General features: G+C 40.2%; 1 pseudogene; it reads left to right on the top strand.

The window, feature by feature from the left end:
* The first annotated feature begins 3,619 nt into the window (after positions 1-3,619).
* On the top strand, positions 3,620-6,055 carry LOC134384037 (prickle-like protein 1; annotated as a pseudogene).
* The last annotated feature ends 808 nt before the right edge of the window (positions 6,056-6,863 follow it).

Genomic DNA, 6,863 nt, shown 5'->3' on the forward strand with positions numbered 1-6,863 from the left:
CACGACTGAACTCAAGAGGTACAAACAGGAAACGGCTTTATTTGTCTCCTAACTCCGTCTTTTAATATGCCTTGCCGGATCTCTTTTTTTAGCCTCTGGACAACATCTCAGGAAGATCTTAAAGGTTTTCAAGCTCTTGCAGTTATACGAATAGCCTAGTTTGGGAATGTTCCAATCCAATGTAAACCAAAAACTCACATTCAATTCAGTGCTTCTGTCTACCGCCCACCTGACCTGTGGCTAGGAGACCAACATTGAGGACAAAGGCATTGTGGTCTGCCATTTTACTCTTTGCTTCACCTCATCCACCTCTCTCCCTCCCTCTTCTGGCTCTTCCAGGATCAGGATGGGGGGAAGGGAAAAGGGAACAAAGGTCTTTTGACGCAGGTTGGAACAGTCTGTGATCTCTCTTGACTAACTTAGCTGGCCAATGTTCAAATGCTAGGTCTTTATAGGAGGGAAACCATTTGTGGGTTCTTCAGAGGCCCCCATGGTACCTTTGTAGTGCATGGCTCCCTGATGTGATGCTCTCTCTGACTAATATATTGTGATCCATGTCTTCAGCTCTTGACCTCTACAGGGGACCACCATTTCCTCATACTGCTGGAGTCTTGGCAGGTAGCCCTATTGGGAAGCACCCCATCAAAGCAGCTCAAATCCCGCAGCCCACTGCAGAGTTCACTTAGCAGATAACTCACATCTTGCCCCACCAAACTGTTGCTCTCTTCTTACCATGCCGTCATGGTCTTCTCTAGCCTGTCTTCAGGTAGGAAGCAAACATTGGTCCTTCCAAAATGAGGTAATGCTTTTTTAGACAAACAAAAGCTGAAATAATTTGACACCAATAGAACCTGTACAATACATATTTTTAAAAATTTTTTAAGTTCTTCAGGCAAAAGGAAAATTATGCAGATGAAAACTTAGATTGACATAAAAACTGAAGAGTGCCAAAAATAGTAAATATGTGGATAGATCTGAAAGAATTTTTGCTCTCGTGCCTTAATTCCTATAAAAGATAATTAAATATTTAAAGAAAAAATAATAACAAGGTGTGGTAGGGTTTTTAACACACATAGAGGTAGAATATACGACAACGATAGCACGGATGTTTAAAAGGAGGAAATAGAAGGGTACTGCCGTAAGTTCCTTACATTATACATGAAGCAGTACGATATTTGAAAATACACTGTGATAAATTGAATATGGATATTTACCTTTTAGAGAAACTACTAAAAAGTAAGATAAAGAAAAGAGATATTAGATAATAAGCCAATTGTGAAGATAAAATACTCAATCCAAAAAGAAGGTAGGAAAAGAGGAAAACAATGAGCAAAACAGATGGGAAACCAATGTTGTACAGGTAGATTAAAACACAACCATATCAAAAGTGACATTAAATATGAATGCCTTAACGTACCATTTAAAGGGCAGAGATGATCACATTTGACTAAAAGGCAAGACTCAACTGTTTGCTGCCTTTTATAAACTTACTTTAAATATAAAGATATGAAAAGTTTTTTTTTTTTCTTTTTGGCAGCTGGCCAGTACAGAACCCATGACCTTGGTGTTACAAGGATGGCTCTAACTAGCTGAACTAACCAGCCAGCCCCTATGATATGAAAAGATTATAAGTAACAAGATGTATCTCAATAAAGTTGGACTTTTTTGAAAAAATAAAAGGATAAAAACATTATACCATACGAACACTAACCAACAGAAAGCTAGACAATGAAATGTTCTAAAATTAGATTGTGGTGATGATTGCACAATCTAAATATAATAAAAACCACTGAACTGTATATTTTGAATGGGTGAATTGTATGGCATATGAACTATATCACAATAAAGCTGTTTTTAAAATAAGAAAGCCGGAGTGTTTATATTAATATTAGAGTAGACTTCAGAACCTTAGAAAGGGATAAAGAAAAACATTTCATAATGATCAGGCGATCAATTCATTAAAAATTCATAGCAATGCTTAATGTGTCTGCACCTAATAACATAACTTCAAAATACATAAGCAAAATTGATTGAAAAGGAGAAAGTCAAGCCATAATTATATTTGGAGATGCAAACACTTCTCACTCGATACTTGATAGAATACATAGACAGAAAATTAGTAAGGATAGCAAAGATTTGAATAATACTATTGATCAACTTGACCTAGCTGACATTTATAGAACACACCACTCAACAACAGAAGATACCTTCTTTTCAACTATACATGAAATAGTCATCAAGATAGACCATATGTTGGGCCATCAAACAAGAATGGGATCACTAATGTTTAGTTTCTGATTTTTTGCATCAGGCATCTTAGTCAGAAACTGAGTCTCAAGTCCCTGCTTAGTTTCTATGACATTGGGTTCCGCTTCCATGACCCAAATCCTTCCAGAGGCCATACCCAGCTTCTAAGGTCCAGTGCCTGTACCTTTAGCTCCTGATATTTTCTGCTGATTTCCCTGGCACTGAATCCTGGCTTGCCTGACCACTGCCACTGCTAGAACTTACTCCCTTTACCTGCCTTACCCTCAGGAGTTCCTAGTTCCCAGCTACCTGGCTCATTCATTCAACAAGCATTTATTGAGCACCCACTGTGTACCAGGCACTGAGCAAGCTACTGGAGATATAGCCATGAAAAGGTCTCTCTTCCAAAGTAGATACTGTCTAGTGGGAGATGCAGACAAGTAGCAAGACAATTACACAGCATTGTGATAAGTCCTACAAGTGAGCGAGTTCAGGGCGCTTTGAAAGTACAGAAAATGAATGTCTGGTTTGGACATTGGGTTTAGGAAAGACTTTCTGGAGGAAATAAAATCAAAACTGAGAACTGAAGGATGAGTAAAAATTAGCCAGGAGGAGAAGAAGAATAGTAAAATGTTCTAGGCCAGTGTTCTCAAAATGTGGTTCCAGACCGGCGTCATCAGCATCAACTGAGAACTTGTTAGAAATACACATTCCCAGATCCTTTCCCAGATGTATAGAGCCAGAAATTCTAGGTGAAACCCAGCAGTATCTGTTTTAACAAATCCCCCAGGTGATTCTGAAGCATGGGAAAATTTGAGAATCAGTACTCTAAGCTGAGGAATAACATGTACAAAGGCCTGGAGAGATTATGGCATCCTTCTCCCCCAAATCATACTGCTTTTATGAAAATGGTGATCCTAGTGCTTCACCTAAGGTGTCAACACCAGACCTAGTTCTGCATAACAGAAGAACAGAATAGAAGAGGACTACCATTTGCTAACTACATAGCATACAACAGGCCCTACACTTCACATTGTTTCTCTTATCTAATTCTCACTACATCCCTGTTATCATGCCCATTTTACAGATATGGAAATTGGGGTTCTGAGAGGTTACAGAACTTGCCCAACTTCACTCAGCCAGTAAGTACCAGAATTGGGATTTGAACCCAGTTCTCTCTGACTCCAGAACCCAATGAATTTTTCTGCACCAGTCCATTGCTTCCAGGAAAAAGAGTTCAAGATTAAGAGGTTAGGGCACCTCAGTAGTTCCACTCACTAAGTCTCCTGGGAATGGAGCTGGCAGATGGAGTAGCCATTGTCTCATGTCCTGTGATTGAGAAACTGTTTTTTTTAACTTTATTATTATACCTTTGGAGATGGAGCCCAAAATAAGCAAATTTGCCTTTGGGTGTCAGAAAAGTTCTGCATCAGGTGTTGATTCTGGCTGCACACTGAAGGAGTACTGAAGGAGTACTCCTAGGACCACCTGGGCCTTAGACCAGGACAGATCCAGCTCTATTTTGCTTGCTTGCCAGGTAGAACATTTCCTTATGTTAACAGCCCTGGAGAGACACATCAGATTGAATGGCTTTTGTACCAGTGGCCACCACGTGATAATGAGGTATGGTGTTGTCGGTCTTTAAATGAAGAGGAGAAAAAAGAATTGCAAGTGTTCAGTACTTGGGGAAGAAAGAAGCATTTGGAAGAGGAACAATTAAACTTTTGTGCAGAGCAGAAATGCACTCCACGTGTGAGCAATGTGGGGCGAGATAAATGGAGGTGAAATTGCAGTGTTTGCTCTTGAGCAGACCCTACAGTATGCTGGCACCCATTCTGTTTTGTCTGTCTCATGTTTAAAGAAAGAGCTGCTGGTCGATTTCATCCATGTTTATCAGGATGGAAAAATTCATTGTGCAGGCACCATGCTGAACTGCTCAAACCACAGTACTCAGCATGTGACAAGACAGTTTTGTTGAGTGCACAGAAGCTGAGAGTCACCATTGGCACATGAAACATTGTGCCTTGAGTGTGAAATGGTTCCAGGAGGACAACATACATCATGAAGGATGGCCACCGTTCTACTGTGGCTGTCTTGAGTCTCTCTTTGCAGAATACTGTGAAACCTGTGGGGAACATATGTATTGGTGTTGACCATGCACAGATAACCTACAACAGGTACAACTGATGTGCTGCAGAAGCGAGCTTTTCTTGTGCCTACTGTAAAGTATCTTTGTTGGGATGTCCCTTCCTTCCCAAACAGTCAGACTTATTGCTCAAAAATATGCAGCCTCGGTAAAGACATCCATGCCTCTAATTCTTCCCACTCTGCATTTCAGTCAGCTCAATCAAGAGATGCTAGAAAAAGTATGTGAATGGGCAAAAGCAGTCGGTAAGTGAATCAGTGTGCTTTCCTCTTGTCCCCTGCCCTGAACTACAAGTTTCCTGGCCTTTCAGGCAATGCTGATGACACCCTTTCTTGGAAATTGGGTGATTCAAGTCTATTCTGGAAAGGAGCAAGTTTTGTCAATGAAGAATTTTGGAAAGGCGGAGCAGAGCAGGAGACCTCAGAAGACACTGAAAAATGGACTAAGCATGAAGATTAAATGACACAGCTCCTCCACAACTTTAGTGATAAAAGCATCTTCAGCAGCCACCCAATGAGATGGAAATTCGAGCCAATCTGCCTTGTATATCTGATAACGTGGTTAAAAATAAGACCATGTTAAAGCAAAACAACAAGAATCTTGCAAGTAAAAAAATACCATTCTGATATGTATTGGGCATAGTCACAAGATGGTCTGGGCAATTCTGCTTACGGCAACCACCTGGGCCCTGCAAGTAGTAGAAGGCTCCAGGAATTGGATCGGGAACGTGGGGTTTAAGGATATAATCATGATCAAACACAAGGGTATGAAGATTCCCTGAGTGTTTGTCAGACTTGAAACCAGAGCAAGGTGTTCAAGATTCTATGGATTCTTTGGCTTTGTCTAATATCACAGTGGCTTCAGTGGATGTAGAAAGCAAGCAAAAGTCATCATTATATTCTCTGAAAAATGGAGGCAGAAGATTGTGGGGAAATAAGCAATATGGGAACTTTTGGACTCTGCTGCACAGAATTGCAGAGTCCTTTAAAGATTCGAAGTTCAGAGTTGTGTCCACAAGAAAATCATGCCTGAAGAGAAACTAGTACATCCGCCAGTACTCAGAAGATCCAAGTCTCAATCCAGACCAAGCAGGTCAAGTTTTTAGACGATGTCATTGACAATGGAAACTACAGCAACATCAAAATGGGGCAGCCTCCAACGAGTGAAAGGACTCGGTCCACCACTTTGAAGAGAGGGGATCCAGGTGTCATCACTATTGCCACAGGACAAATAGAAAGTCCTGCTCTGACAACACTGAATCTTGGTACAGAAAGAAAATATTCTCCCAAGGACAGACTACAACTTTTTACCCCCAATAACTATGAGACTATATATGGAATAAAAGTGCCTGGGAGATCCACGCATGCATCCAGAATGCTGCTCTCTACAGACAGTATGCCCACGCCACCTCTGATCACGTGCTGCAGAACCTGAGATTGAAGGTGTTTCCGGGATTCCTGGTGTTCCTCCTCCTCTTCTGACTTAGAAGAAGAAAAATATTTTCTTGGACAACCAATCCCTCAACCCCAGCCACAGAGATATGCCTACTAGACAGATGACCTTCCTAGTCCAACTTCTGCACCGCCTACCCTTCCGTTTGGTCAGAGGACAACTAAATCCAAGAAGAAAAGGGACGCAAGGGCAAAAACTATTTTTTCTTAACCTAGTAGCTATGGAGATAATTTGTTTAAAACTTAGCCACTAACTATCAGAATCATATCTTTTTTTCTCCCATTGGAAAGGTGCTAAAATAGTGTAAAGTTCTTTACCCATGTAGATGAGACCCAACTGTTGTTTACAGTGTCAGATTAACATTTGAAAGGTGTAATTTCATCCATTTACCCTTTTTGAATGGTACCTACTGGGTACATTACAGTTTTATACAGCTGCTTTGGTCTCCAATCCTCAATAGAATACTCAAAAACTGTCATAAGGTAACTGGACAGAGGTATTGGTTTTAGGAGACAAAGAACTCCAGCCACCTTTGTAAAGAAATAGTGTCATCTGTGTAAATCAGATGGGCTCAAATCCTGGTCAGCCTGTCTCGTTATGAAGCATGCATGTAGTCATATCGACCTAGCTAACACTGCACATCCTATTGTGGGAGGCCAACTGATCCCCTTTCAACTCTCATTAGCCAGGTAAACATTGTACTGTATTTTATTAGCCCCAGCTACAGACTGAAAAAAGCATTGCTATTTATAGTGTAGTATTTCATAGACCTAAGTGTATTCCTAATTTAATGGTGCAAATATTAATGTGCATACTGTACAGTTCAGATTTTAAATCTGATATTTTTATAGCCCTGAATTGCAAGACCTTTGTTACACTGCAGTGATAGATTTTTTAGGAACCCAGAAAAAGCATTTATGAATAAAATAAATGCTTGTATCTTAGTCAGGGTTTATAAGTGTAGATGGTCAAATTTATCTTGCCTAGTGATGGAAAATTCAATTTTTAAAAAATTTTC

This window comes from Cynocephalus volans, chromosome 1 (assembly GCF_027409185.1).
Source record: "Cynocephalus volans isolate mCynVol1 chromosome 1, mCynVol1.pri, whole genome shotgun sequence".
Classification (NCBI taxonomy): domain Eukaryota; kingdom Metazoa; phylum Chordata; class Mammalia; order Dermoptera; family Cynocephalidae; genus Cynocephalus; species Cynocephalus volans.